The 15,839-nt window shown below is 36.4% G+C and overlaps 1 protein-coding gene across 7 annotated transcripts in view; it reads left to right on the plus strand.

Moving 5' to 3' along the window:
• Positions 1 to 15,839, plus strand: part of CEP126 (centrosomal protein 126) — a 116,649-nt gene that overhangs the window by 14,452 nt on the left and 86,358 nt on the right. The window lies entirely within an intron of this gene.

A 15,839-nucleotide genomic window follows, 5' to 3' on the forward strand; every position in this document is an offset into this window, starting at 1 on the left:
GCAGAAGTGTTGGGCTTCCTCACCTGGATTGTTGCTGATGTTCTCACAAACATTGAGGACTGGCGGTTTGGTATGCCAAGCCCTCTATCTTGGCACTTGCCCTTATGGAGCTCGTTACTGCAAAGAAGAGCCTAAAACTGTTTATAATTGTGCCTAAGAGTCTCCCCCTGAGTACCTCTTTGTTGCGCAGATGTGGCCCTCTCTCTCTAGCTAACCTGACTCGGCAGGTGAACTCACTGCCCTCCCCACTATGTGGGGCCTGACTCCCAGGGGTGTAAATCTCCCTGGCAACACAGGATATGACTCCTGAGGATGAATCTGGACCTGATATCATGGGATTGAGAGCATCTTCTTGACCAAAAGGGGGATGCAGAATGAAACAAAATAAAGTTTCAGTGGCTGAGAGATTCCAAATGGAGTTGAAAGGTCACTCTGGTGGACACTCTTATGCACTATATGGAATATATATATGTATATGTGTATATATGTATATGTGTATGTGTATATATAGGTTTTAAGGTACTGGAATAGCTAGAAGTAAATACCTGAAACTACCAAACTCCAACCCAGTAGCCTTGAGTCTTGAAGACAATTGCATAACCATGTAGCTTACAAGGGGTGACAGTGTGATTGTGAAAGCCTTGTGGATCACAGTCCCTTTAGCCAGTGTATGGATGGATGAGTAGAAAAATCGGAAGAAAAACTAAATGAAAAGTAGGGTGGGAGGGGTGATTTGGGTGTTCTTTTTTACTTTTGTTTCTTATTCTTATTTTTACTTTTTTTGGTATAAGGAAAATGTTCAAAAAATAGATTGGGGTGATGAATGCACACCTATATGATGGTACTGTGAACGATTGTATACTACGAATGATTGTATGATATATGAATATATCTCAATGAAGATGAATTTTTGAAAAAGTCAGTCATAAACATTTAAGACATGTCTCTGCCTTTGGAATAAGTAAAACATGAAAACTTTTAAGAAAAAAGTAAAACTTAAAGCAATTGAAAACGTGATTATAGTAGAAACTGTCCCCTAGAACCTCAAATTGAAGTAAATGTGAATGCAAGTAATTTTGTAAGTATGTAACACGTTCTTTGCTATGGCTTCTATTTTCTCTGTGATGAACGTATGATATAGGGTAGAAAGCAATATGTAGAAGTATGAAAAGACTTGTAAACATTTGACAGATATAAAGGTTGAGGATGAGTCATCCTTGCTCCTCTCTGCCATTTCTGACCATTGCTCCCCCTTCTTTCTAAAATCCCCCAGCTTTTTTGAAGCACATGCCATCATTCTATATAGCTCACCATTCCTTCTTCTTATTGCAGTTGTCTTCAGATGACTTTAAGTCATCCCTTGAAAGTTTTAGTATTTGGTTCACTGTTGTTGTCTCCCTACCACAGGGAGACAAACATGTACAAACATACAGTGTTTGTTCTTGGTAATTTCAATATTTGATCCATCCAACTTGGTGGTCTGTCATTTTCTTGAGCTTCACCTATTCAACAGTACCTCACCTCAGTTACCCATGCCCTTAAATCATTTCCTAGACATTGCTTTTATCAATTACTCCTCCATTTCCAACATGTCAATTTTAGCTTCTCAATCTCTGATCTTTGTTTTTTATCTTTCATGTGACTTCCTCTAATACCCTGCCTTCAGTAATTTAAAGACCCCACCAGGTCCACGTTCCCTAATCCATTTATCTTATCACCCTTTCTCTCATTCCATCCTTCATATGTTTACTTCTGTTCAAACTGAACTTCTTACTCCATGATTTGTCATTATCATTCACTTGCATATGCTCTCAGTTCTCTTACAGTCAATTCCCACCCCTCATAGCAACCACTGTTCTGATTTCTGTCATCATAGATTAGTTTTTCCTGTTCTTGGACTTTTCTTTCTGGGTTCTTTCTGGCTTGGTGTTGGGTTCATTAATAGTGTTTTGCATATACCAGTAGTTTATTCATTTGTATTGCTTAGTGGTATTCCATTGGAAGAATATACCACAATTTGTTTAGCCATTTGCCTATTGATAGACATTTATGTTGTTCTCATTTGGAACTATTATTAATAAAGCTGATGGTTGAAAGATAATTCAAGCCGGAATGGTAAAACATGAGAGAATCCACAAAGCAGTCTTTTAAGTAGGAAATATTTTTGTAGAATATGTTTTCATATGTCCACATATGGTAAATACCTAGAAGTGGAATTGCTGAGTGTTAGAGTAAGTATATGTTTAACCATATAAAAAATGGTCAAGATTTTCCAAAAGGACTGACCATTTTCCACACCCAGCAGTAATATATGTGAGTCCCATTGTTTCCTAACCTTGCTAGTCAGTCTTTTTAATTTTAGTCATATAGTATAGGCATGAAATGGTTTGATTTGTAGTTCCCTGATTGGCCTTTTATATATCTTTTTGTGAAGTGTCTGTTCATATATTTTGCCCATTTTTTATTGGGTTGTTTGTCTTCTCATTGAACTGTAAGATTTATAAAAATATATTCTGGATGTAAATCCTTTGTCAGAGATATATATTATAGTATTTCCTCCAGTCTGTGGCTTGCTTTTTCATTTATTTAATGAAATCTTTCAAAGAGCAGTTTTAAATTTTGAGGAAGTACAGTTTTTCAATTTTTTATTCTATCATTAGAGTTTTTGTGGCCTTTGTAAGACATATTTGCCTAGCTCGAGTCTTTCAGTTTGCTAAAGCTGCTGGAATGCAATATACCAGAAATGGGTTGGCTTTTTCAAAGGGGTTTTATTAGCTTACAAATTTACAGTTTTAAGGCCATGAAAAAGTCCCAACTTAGGCCAACAGGACCATACCTTCTCTGAAGAAAGGGCGATGGCATCCAGGTTCCTCTGTCATATGGGAAGGTGCAGGGCAAGGTCTGCTGATCCTTCTCTCCCTGCTTCTGGTTTCATTGTCTGTCTCCAAATATCTCTCTGGGTGTTTCTCTTTCAGCTTCTCCAAGTTCTCTGTGTTTTATCTGTCTTTTATCCTCTCCAGCAAGGGAATTAAGAACCACCTTGAATGGGCTGGGTCATATCTCCGTGGAAAGAACCTAATCTAAAAGGTCCCACCCACAATAGGTCTGCCCCTACAATAATGAATTAAAAGAACCTGGCTTTTCTTGGGTACTTAACAGTTTCAAACCAGCACACTGAAGTCACGAAGATGGTCTCCTTGTTTTCTTCCAGAAAGTTTTTAAGTTTAGCTTTTAGGTTTAGCTTTGTCATCCATCTCAAATTATTTGTGTACACTGTGATGTAAGGGTTGAGGTTCATTTTTTTTTCCGTTTGTTTATCTAGTTGCTCCAACATTTGTTGGAGGAAAAAAATCCTTTCTCCATTTAATGACTTTGGCACCTTTGTTGGAAATCTATTGACCATGTATGTATGCATCTGTCTGGGGACTCTGTATTTTGTTCCATATGTCTATTTGTCTTTCCTTATGCCATTGCTACACTGCCTTCATTATTGTAACATTTTATCAGGAATTCTTAACAGCAGCACTGTTGCCATTTTGGATGTGATAATTCTTTGTTTGGGGGAGCTGTCATGTGTTTTGTAGGTACTTTGCCTTTTTTTCATATAGATAAACCTGCCAGGATTTTGAGTGCCATTATGAATCTGTAGGTTGATATAGAGAGATTTGATATCTTGACAGTATTGAGTTTTGCAATCTATGATATCCATGAATATTGCATCTCTCTCCGTTTATCTTTTCTTTTTTTTTTTTTTTTTTTGGTAGGGGGTGGTGGCTTTTATTTCTCTCAACAGCATTTTCTGGTTTTCCATGTAGAGGTCTTACGTGTCTTTGCTAAAATTATTCTTAAGTACTTTGTATTTTATGATGATACTGTAAACGGAATTTTTAAAATTTTGTTTTTCATTATTTGCCACCAATATATAGAGATGTAATTGATTTTTCTATATTGGGGTTGTATACCAAGAACTTTTTAAATTCACTTATTAGTTCTAAGAGTTATTTCATAAATTCCTTATTTAATCTATTTAAACAATTTTCTATTTAAACAATCATGTCATCTGTAAATAAAGTTTGTCTTCTTTCTTTCCAATCAGTAGTTCTTTTACTTCTTTGTTTACCTTATTGAACTTTCTAGGACTCCAGTGCAATGGGAAATAGACATAGTATGAGTGAATATTCTTGCATTGTTCTCTGTTGGGGGGAAGTATTCACTATTTTACCATTAACCCTGATGCTACCTGGAGGTTTTTGGTGGATGCCTTTTATAAGATTGAGGAAGTTTCCTTCCATTCCTAGTTTGCTGAGAGTTCTTATAAATGCATATTGAGTATTGGCAAATCTTTTTTCGGCATGTATTTTGATGATCATGAAGTTTTTATTCCTTTGTTTTTGTCAATATGGTAAATTACACCGATTAATTTTCAAATGTTAACCCAACTTGCATTCTATGGATAAACCTTACTTGGTCATGATGTAATATCCCTTTCATAAATTACTAGATTTTATTTGCTAGCATTTTGTGAGGGATCTTGTTTGATATTTATGAAAGATAATGATCTAGATAAATTACATTTCTTGTAATATCTTTGTCAAGTTTTGGAATCAGGGTTATAAAACATATTAGGAAGTGTTTCCTCCCTCTCTATATTCTGGAAAAAATCACAGGTGATTATTTCTCCTTTAAATGTCTCAGAAAATACTAGTAAAATAACTGAACCTGGGGTGTTTTTTTTGAGTGGGGGGGACTTTTAAATTACATATTACATTTTATTGATAAATATTGAGTTCTTCCTATTTTATTTTTCTTCTTACCAGTTTTGGTAAATTAGGTCTTTCAAGGAATTGGTTCATTTTATCTAAGTTAATTAATTTATTGGTATAAAATTCTTCATAATATTCACCTACTATATTCTTTAAATGCCTGTGGTATTTATAGTGATAGCCTTTCACTCATAATATCAGTAATTTGTTTTCACTTGTTTTTTTTCCCCTTCATCTTTCTTGCTAGGAGTTAATCGATTTTATTAGCATTTTCAAAAAGCAACTTTTGGCTCTAATTTTCTCTATACTTTTAAAATATTTCATTGATTTCTTTTTTCTCTTTGTTATTGTCTTCTTACTTTGGAATAAATACTTTTTTTCTAACTTCTTAAGGTAGAAACTGAAATCATTTATTTTAAGCCTTTCTCCTTTTCTGATATAAATATTTGAAGTTATAAATTTCCTGCAATAATCTTTTAACTGCTTTTAACAAATTTTAATATGCTGTATTTTCATTTTCATGTGGTTCAAAATGTTTTCTTCCATTTTGATTTCTTCTTTGACCTACGGCTTATTTAGAAGTACTTTTTTAAAAAAGTTTCCAATTATTTGGAGCTTTTCTGGGTATCTTCATTGATTTCTTATTTAATTTCATTTTGGTCAGAGACCATACTCAGTAAGATTTAAATCTTATGAAATTAATTGGTATTTATTTTATGGTCTAACATAATATTTCTTATCATAATTGTTGGGTATAAATAATTGCTGTTCTTTAAGTAGAACACTTAGGTCAAGGTACTTGATAGTGTTATATTCTTACTGATTTTTCCATCTGGTTGTTCTATCAATTAAGAGAGGTATGTTACAGTCTACAAATATTGTAGCTTTGTCAGTTTTTCTCTTTAGTTCTGTCAGTTTTGGCTACAGATATTTTGAAACTTTGTTATTGGGTGCATATGTATTTATGATTTTTGTGTTTTCCTGATGAATTGAACCCTTCTATCATTATGAAATATTGTTTTTCATCTCTGGTAATGCTCCTTGTCTTGAAGACTATTTTTTCTGATGTTAATAGAGTCCAGTATGTTTTTCATGCTTATGCATTTTCATCCTTTTTCTGTCAGCCTATCTGTATGTGCATTTCTCCTTTTGAAGACAACATATAGGTGGGTCTTGCTTTATATGCAGTCTAACTATTGCTAAGTCAGAAAGTGAAAGGTAGGATTTTACCCTACTTGCAAGCCAACAGTTTAGCTTATCACAATTTCATATATTTTATGGAAGGCTGAAAGAAAACACAAGACCACTCAGCCAGAAACAAAGATGTATTACTCATGGTAAAAGCAGCAGGCAAAACAATATCTTATGTCGGCTCCCCACCCCCATTCCCCAAAGGACAATTAAATGCATGTCAGGTGATACCTGCACATGTGAGGTTCATTACAGAATAGGAGTTTCAAATTTTGGAGACTCTGATCTTATACAGGCCTGCTCCGCATTCTCTTTCCCTCCCTCCAGAGAAAGAGAGAGACATCTTATCTTTTTCTCTGGAGGGTAAGCAAATATTCTCGGGGAGGTGGGGGCAGATTTTTTATCTTTACTACCCTAGACTGTCTCCAGCAAGGAAAACTTCCCTAAGCTTTAATGTCTTGCACTGTCTCATTATACAAACATTTGTAACTTGGCCATAAATGCCTTGACTCAAAGGACCTGGACTGTGTAGAAACATGGGATATTTATGGATGATTTTCTCCACAAAAAAAGCTTTGCTTTTTTTTTTTAATTCATTTTATTGAGATATATTCACATACCATGCAGTCATACAAAACAAATCATACATTCAATTGTACACAGTACCATTACATAGTTGTGCATTTATCCCCCAAATCAATCCCTGACACCTTCATTACCACACACACAAAAATAACAAGAATAATAATTAAAGTGAAAAAGAGCAATTAAAGTAAAAAAGAACACTGGGTGCCTTTGTCAGTTTGTTTGTTTTTTCCTTCCCCCATTTTTCTACTCATCCATCCATAAACTGGACAAAGGGGAGTGTGGTCCATATGGCTTTCCCACTCACGTTGTCACCCCTCATAAGCTACATTTTTATACAATCATCTTCAAGATTCATGGGTTCTGGGTTATAGTTTGATAGTTTCAGGTATCTGCCACCACTCCCTCAATACATTAGAACCTAAAAAGGGTTGTCTATATTGTGCACAAGAGTGCCTACCAGAGTGACCTCTTGGCTCCTTTTGGAATCTCTCTGCCACCGAAGCTTATTTCATTTCCTTTCACTTCCCCCTTTTGGTCAAGTAGATATTCTCCATCCCATGATGCCAGGTCTACATTCCTCCCCAGGAGTCATATTCCACATTGTCAGGGAGATTCACTCCCCTGGGTGTCTGATCCCACGTAGCGGGGAGGGCAGTGATTTCACCTTTCAAGTTGGCTTAGGTAGAGAGAGAGGGCCACATCTGAGCAACAAAGAGGCATTCGGGAGGAGGCTCTTAGGCACAATTGTAGGCAGGCCTAAGCTTTGCTTTTTAAACAGTATGTTTGGTCTGTTTACATTTAATAATTATTGGAATGGTTTTATTTCAGTCTACCATTTTAACTATTTGTTTTCTATTCATTCCATATTTTTTGTTAATCTTTTCCTCCTTTCCAACTTTTCTTTGAGTTAGTGAAAAAATTTTCAGTTTTCTTTTTAGTGGTTGTTCTAGAGATTACAATATTTGTCCTTATCTACTTAGGGTTAGTATTGTATAATTTCACATAAAATATAAGTCTGTAGCAGAGGGTTGACAACAGAGTGGTATGGAAAAATTATCCATTATGTATTTATAACTATATTTAATAGGAATATCTTACCAACTCTACACTAATACTAGGGATGAATAATTAGCAGCTGATAAGAGCTCTGGGATGTATTGTGTTATGATAATTGTTTAAAGTTGAGAGTGATGATGATTGTAAAATTAAGTGAAGATAATATAAGAAACTGACCGCTTATCTTGGGATAGAATATATGTTAAGTCAAAATAGGAACCCACTATTGAATAAATCAAGCCCTTGGCTTGAGATTTAGAAAAAAAAGTAGTAATTACAATGGCAAGTAAGATGAAAATTATATCATTTTAAAACATGTAATTACTTTAAGAGAAAGTAGAGTGAAATGAGATAGCTACTGGGGAGTGAAGTAAAAGGATGTGATTAATAAGGATTTCAGGTTGAATATGAAAAGTGGAAGGGTCTCAAAATTTATAAGCTGCTCCCCATAAGAACTTGAAAATTCCAGTCTAATTTCCAATAACCTATAAAAATTGAGTCTACTCAGAGAACCAAGTATTCAATATGTATGTACTTTCTAGATCTCAACTATTCTCCAAACCATAGAAGGAACTATGACATCTTTGAGGGCTATGTCCTAAGACTCCTATGAACTTTCAAGTTGGACAATCACTTTATGTAATTTTTGCCACAAAAGGTAATAAAGCAAATGCCTCATGAGAGATACTTGTATTTGAAAACTTTACAGCTATTCTGAAACATAAATGCAGGTTTATTTAAAAGGATTATTCTCTGACTAGCCTCAATCTAATAGAGGTCTTACAGAATATGAAATTTGTGCCTCAGCAAAATTTCAAATTCTAATACAGTCACGGACCATATATGTAATTCCTTTCAAATAAAAAAGTCTAGGAAAGCTAAATTTGGAAATACCAAACATCAACAGTTCAGATATACAGTTTTTACTAGAGTTAGCTCCACTTCAGCCAAAAGAACAGACCATCATATAAGGATCACTGAACCGTCACTAAAATAAATCAATCATAAGTACCAGGTGATTAAATTTTCCTCCTTACCTAAATAGATAAATGTAAACTGTTCTGATTACCAGTGAAGAAAGTCAGTACTTGAGAAGAGAAATCAAAAACAAACAAACAAAAACTCCTCCAGGGAACAGACATCTCTGTTTAAACAAAAAATATGTAGTAACTATAAGTTGCTTTGTGAAATTACAGTTATCATCAACCATGATACATAAGCTGACAGTTGTCTAAGTTTGTAGTTACAGTCTACTGACACTCTGAAACTGAATGATACGTCACATAATGCTGTTAACTGAGAATACATGATTCAAAACACTAAATATTTACTTTGTCCCCCAAATTCAGGAAAGCATATATAATAAATACATGTAATAAAACTTTTATATTTGACATAAAGAAGTAAAATATTAATAAAGATTTCTCCCCAGCCTTACTTAATAAATGTTAAGTGGTAAAAAATTAATTGGTTTACAATGCAAGGGATGGATTGGCCCAGTAACTGAAAAATGTGCTTCCTTATAATAATTTCTTAACAGATTTATGGAGGTATAATTGATATACAATACATTGCCTGTATTTAAAGTATACAATTTGGTAAGTTTGGCATACGTATGCATAAATGAAACCATCACCACAGTTGAGATAATAAACATGTCCATCACCTCCAAAAAAAAATGTCATTCTGCTTATTTAACACTGTATAACAAACTACTCCAAAATTTAGTAAATTAATAAAAGTTTGTTACAGTTCTGTGGGTCAGCTTGTCTAGCAGATAAGTTCTCACTTGGAATCTCATACTGTTGCCCTCAGTTTTGAAGGAAATAGTTATTTGAAGGTTCTACTGAGCTGAACATCCAAGATGACTTCTTCAGTTATATATCTGGTGCTTGGGCTGGGATGGCTAGAACAGCTGAGGCTAATCAGGCATCACTCCCCATGCTTTCCCTTTTGGCTAGCTTGGGCTTCCTCTCAGCATGACAGTCTCAAGGTGATTGAACGTCTTACACAGTGTCTGGCTTTTCCCAGAGCAAGCATTCCAAAAGAACATGATAGAAGCTGAAAAGCTTCTAATCTAGCCTAGGAAGTCAAACAGAGTCACTTTTATAATATTTAGTTATTTTAAGGGAGTCACAGGGCCAGCCCTGATTCAGGCATGGTTCACTGGGTACCATCTTTGGAAACTAGTCACCACAGGAGTTCAATCATGTTTTAGTCAACTTGACTCTGCCATTTTAATATAAGGAAGAGCATCTGAATTTAAAATTTAGAACTTTTTGAGCAACCCTGTGAGAATCTGCCAAACAGACCTCTCAGCTCCTTCCTCCTAACAGAAAGTAGAATACTTTATTAAAGCCTCCATTTATTTGCCTCTGTTTTCTGTATATCTCTTCAAAGACTGCATTATAAAAAATGAACTGTTCTGCCATATACTGTTTCTTTTCTCAACTCCCAGTTGTCTATAGTTATGTCCAACTTAAATGTCTTAAGAGTTAGGTGCATCTAAGATGGCGACATAGAGAGGAGCGGAAGCTAAGTAGTCCCTCTGGAACAAATAAAAAAAAACAGAAACAGCTGGTAAAGAATCCAGAATAACTGTGGGGGGACAAACATGACTGTCCACTCATCATACACCAACCTGAATTGGGAGGAATGCCTGAGATTACAGCATAAAATCTGTAAGTAAAATCTGCAGATCCGAATCAGAAGACCCCTCCCCCACAGCCCGAGCTACAAAGCTTCATGGTGCCGGAGAGAAGCTTCCTCCCAGCAAGCGAATATAGCTCAGCTGAGCTCCAACTGGGGTTTTAATTAATGAGTGTGAACTGCTCACTACAAGGTACGAATCCCCAACAAGCAGACAGAGGCTTTGGGTGACAACTGACCTTGGAGAGCTGGAAGGTCACCTTGGACTAGCTCTGAAGGGGACTCTCTGTTCCTTTTTCAGCTCAGTGGAGAAAGCCTCAGCCATTTTCAGTTCCCAGTTCTGTGACCCAGACAAGGGTATAGCACAGGCAGAGAGAGACTATTGAAATGCTAATGACCTCCCCCTAGGGGGTCTATCTTCTCTAAGAGGAAAGGGGTGGGGCCCAGCTCTACTACCTGCCTTTCATTCAGACCTTGGGGAAAGAGAGCCATAACCCCTTACACCAGTCAAGAATTATAGACTAATAGGTGCCACCTACTGGGCAGAAAAGCACAGTGACTGGAGGCATCAGAGGGAGTACCAATTTTCTAAGACACACCCTCAGGGAAACCAGATACTGAATATTTCTTCCTTCTGGGACCTGAGCCCATTCTGGTCTGGGGAGGCCTGATTGGGGTAACCAAGGAAACCATGCCTAGACAACAGAAAACTACAACCTGCACCAAGAAAAATGAGGTTATGGCCAGGTCAGGGCAACAAATTTGCACTTCAGCTGTGATACAGGAATTGAAACAACTAATAATAAGTCAATTCAAAAAGTTTAAGGAAGATATGGCAAAAGAGCTGAACCATATAATGAAAACACAGGACGTACATAAGGTAGAAATTGAAAGTTCAAAAAACCAACTGGCAGAATCTATGGAAATGAAAGGCACAGCACAAAGAGATGAAAGATACAATGGAAACATACAACAGCAGATCTCAAGAGGCAGAAGAAAGCACTCAGTAACTGGAGAACAAGGCACCTGAAAGCCTACACACAAAAGAACAGATGGAGAAAAGAATGGAAAAATACAAGCAACGTCTCCGGGAACTTAAAGACAAAACAAAAAGCAAGAATTTACCTGTCACTGGTGTCCCAGAAGGAAAAGAGGAGGGAAAAGGGGCAGAAGCAATAATAGAGGAAATAATCGATAAAAATTTCCCATCTCTTATGAAAGACATAAAATTACAGATCCGAGAAGTGCAGTGTACCCCAAACAGAATAGATCTGAATAGGCCTATGCCAAGACGCTTAATAATCAGATTATCAAACATCAAAGATAAAGAGAGAATCCTGAAAGCAGCAAGAGAGAAGCGATCTATCACATACAAAGGAAACTTGATAAGACTATGTGCGGATTTCTCAATGGAAACCATAGAGGCAAGAAGGAAGTGGGGTGAACAAACCAAGAATCCTATATCCGGCAAAACTATCCTTCAGATATGAGGGAAAGCTTAAAATATTCTCTGACAAATAGACTATGACAGAGTTTGTGAACAAGATATCTGCTCTACAGGAAACACTAAAGGAAGCACTGCAAACAGAAAGGAAAAGACAGGAGTGAGAGGTTTGGAAAATAATTTTGGGAGATAGTAGCACAGCCATGTAAGTATACTGAACATAGATGACTGTGAATATGGTTGAAAGAGGAAGGCTGGGATCATTTGTGACACTAGAACAAAAGATGAACGATAAAGACTGGGACTGTGTAACTCAGAGAAACCTGGGGTGCTCAACAATTGTAATAAAAGGTACAAATATGTTTTTACATGAGGTAGAACAAATGAATGTCAACATTGCAAGGTGTTAAAAATAGGGTGGGATTGGGGGGCGCAAATACAATCAATGCAAACTAGAGGCTAGAATTAACAAACATTGTATTATGCTTCCTTTAATGTAACAAAAGCAATATACCAAAGCTACATGCATATGGGGAGTGGGGAATAAGGGAAGGGTATGGGGCTCCTGGCATTGGTGATGTTGTCTGACTCTTTATTCTACTCTAGGTTAATGCTATCTTTCCTTTTGTCACCTTCTAGCTATCAAGTTTTTTTGTTTGTTTGTTTTTCTCTCTTTCTCTTGCCTTTTTCTTTTGCCTCTCTGCCATCTTTGACTCTTCCTCCGTCTTTGTGGAAGAAATGTCCTTAGATAGAGAGTGACGATGGTGCTCAATACATAAATATGTGACTTTACAGGGAAACAACAATTGTTTACTTAGGACAGAATGTATAGTGTTTGAACAAAACCATCTTAAAAGAAATGGGTTGATGAAGAAAACTTGAGGGCACTATATTGAGTGAAATAAGACAGACACATAAAGGCAGATATTGCAGGGTCTCACAGATATGAACTAATTATAATATGTAAACTCATAGACATGAAATATGTTACCAGGATATAGAATGAGGCTAAAGAATGGGGAGCGGTTGCTTATTATGAGCAGAATGTTCAGCTAGGGTGAACTTAAATATTTGGAAATGGACAGGGGTGATGGTAGCATGTAATGAGAATAACTAACAGTGCTAAAAGGTGTGTGAAGGTGGTGGAAAGGGTAAGCTCAGAGTCACTCATGTCACCAGAAGGAAAGTTGGAGGTTAAAAGATGGGAATGTATGAAACAGTGAATCTTGTGGTGGACAGTGTCCGTGATTAACTATACAAATATTAGAAATCTTTCTCACGAACTAGAACAAATGTATGACACTATAATTAGAAGTTAATAATAAAGAGGCATATAAGGAAAAAATATATACCTATTGCAAACTATATACTACAGTAACAAATGTGCTTTAATCAACAGTAACAAATGTACTATACCAAAACTATGAATCAATAATGGAGGGTGGGGCATGGTTAGGGGTATGGGAGGATCTGAGTTTCCTTTTTTTTATCTTTATTTCTTTTCTGGAGTGGTGAAAATGTTCTAAAAATTGAAAAAAAAATGATTGTGTTGATGTATGCACAGCTGTATGGTGGTGCCGTGGGCAACTGATTGTACGCTTTGGATCTTTGGATAGTGTATGGTATCTGAACAATCTCAATAAAAAATATAAATATAAAAAAATGAAAAAAAATATGTTGGTGCCTTAGAGAAAAGTCCCTGACACATAGTAGGCAATGGGGATTTTGAATGTAGCATCTCAGACTTTTGTATTCACTATACAAAATTCCTACTCCAGAAATTCACCTCTGTATGTGTTTGAAAATATACTCTTAACATTGTTTATTTTTTCAGGTATAATAAATGTAAGGAAGCAAAAAAAAAAAAAAGAGTTAGGTGCAACTTGAGGCTCAGCTTTCCTCCTCCTTCAAATGCTACCTTCCTCTTATCTAGTGGAAATTAGGGGTTTATCTAATAGAAAAACAGGTTTTTATCTGCCTTCTCCCCTAGTTGTTCACCTAGTGTTATTTCTCCATGTCAAATGACCCTAACCATTCCCAGTTCTACTGGGGTCTGCTGCTCGTTATTGCCAAGAATTCCTGGACCCAGTACCTTTGATAGGATGCTGTTTTGTCTGCAGGTGTGGCAGCAAAAGGGAAATGTATGGCAGGTCCATTATTCTCCATCATACCACCTGTGCTAGTTTGGATGTATTATGTCCCCCCAAAAGCCATATTCTTTAATGCAATCTTGTGGGAGGCAGATTTATTAATCTTTCAGATTAGAGTGTGACCTCTTGATTGAATGTTTCCATGGAGATTTGACCCCACCCATTGGGTAGGTCTTGATTAGTTGATTAGTTTACTGGAGTCTTTTAAAGGGAGCTCACACAGAGAGCAGAGAGACAAAAATGCCCTGGGATATGCTAAGCCAGGAGACCCAGATGCTTGCTGACACTTTGAGATGCTAGCCCAGAGTTTGCTCCACAGAACCTGAGAGAGGACCAAAACACCCCAAGAGATGCTTGGAGTTGTAGACAGGACATTTGGAGATGCTAAGCTAAGGATGCACAGGAGCTAACAGAGGACAAAATGCTCCAAGAACAGCTGAGAGAGACATTTTGGAGATGGCCATTGAAAGCATATGCTTGGAGACATTTGGAGATGCTAGCCCAGAGTTTGCTCCAGAGACGCTAAGAGAGACATTCCCAGAGACATTTGGAGGAATGCCATTTTGAAACACAACCTGGGAGCAAAGGAAAAGCAGATGCCAGCCATGTGCCTTCCCAGCTAACAGAGGTGTTCCGGATGTCATTGGCCATTCTTCCGTGAAGGTATCCTCTTGTTGATGCCTCAGTTTGGACACTTTTATGGCCTTAGGACTGTAAATTTGTAACCAAATAAACCCTCTTTATAAAAGCCAATCCATTTCTGATGTTTTGCATAATGGCAGCTCTAGCTAACCGGAATACCATCATACAAAGCTGCAAAGATGTGTCACACTTTACTGAAGGATTTCTCAGTGGATGGACTTTTAGTATTTGGGAATAATAGTAATTCTTCAGACAGAAAAATTCATTTTTTATATGGGAGTGTCCCATGCATTATATGACATTTAGAATCCCTGTTCTGATGAGCAGGTACCCAGCTCCAATTATTGTGACAATCAAAACTCATCCACAAATTTCCAAAGCTCTCCTCAGAGAAAATGATGAAAGAAGAAGGGAATGTCCCAGGTTGATTAATTAAAGGAAACTCTATTTAAAAATAGAAAAATTAAGTAAAACTAAATGACAGTTATGTGCTTTCCTATATTCTAAGGGGAAATTGCTTAAGAAGTTGTGTCCTTTTAAGGATATTCCTACTTCTAATTTGTCCGCACATCTTTGCCTCTCTGCCAAAGTCCTTCTCCTTCAGGATACCACACCCCCTACCAGCAGAGGTTCTAGAACTTTGCTGTCCGTTAGAGTAGCCACTAACCTTATGTATCTAATGAGCACTTGAAATGTGGCTGATCGAGATGGAGATATATTTTAAGTGTAAAAATACACTTAGTACAAAAAAATAACATAAAATGTTCAATAATGTTTGTATTGATTACATGTTGAAATGATATTTGGATATATTGAGTTAAATGAAATATATTATCAAAAATTAATTTCACCTATGTTTTTTTTTTTTTTTTTTTAATGTGGCTACTACAAAATTTTAAATGATCAAGCAGTTCACATTTCATTTTTGGTGGGCAACAATGCTAAAATGTCTCTATAGGGAAGTTCTTAGGGGCAGCAGTCTGGTTAGAAGGAGTTTAAAACTGCATTGCATTGCGCATTACATAAGAGTGAGGAAATATCCTTGATATCAAAGGCCTGGAGGTATTCTTGAAGGTGATTATTTTAGGAGGTAAAAAAACTTCCTCACCTACTTGTGGCATCACCACTCCCTCGTATTTCTTTCAGATTAGACCACTTGAAGATCTATAGCCCTACTCCAGAAGTAGATTTCCCTAAATCTCACTTTTCTACATCTGGTCTAAAAGAAAAAGAGAAACATATGGTATTTTCCTAAAAGCAAGGATTCTTCTCTTTCACCAGTGAATTCGTTTTTCATATTATTACAGAAAACAGTGTAGCTTCTCTTTTTTCCACAGCAGAAGGAAGGTGGGTACA

This window comes from Choloepus didactylus, chromosome 6 (assembly GCF_015220235.1).
Source record: "Choloepus didactylus isolate mChoDid1 chromosome 6, mChoDid1.pri, whole genome shotgun sequence".
NCBI lineage: Eukaryota > Metazoa > Chordata > Mammalia > Pilosa > Megalonychidae > Choloepus > Choloepus didactylus.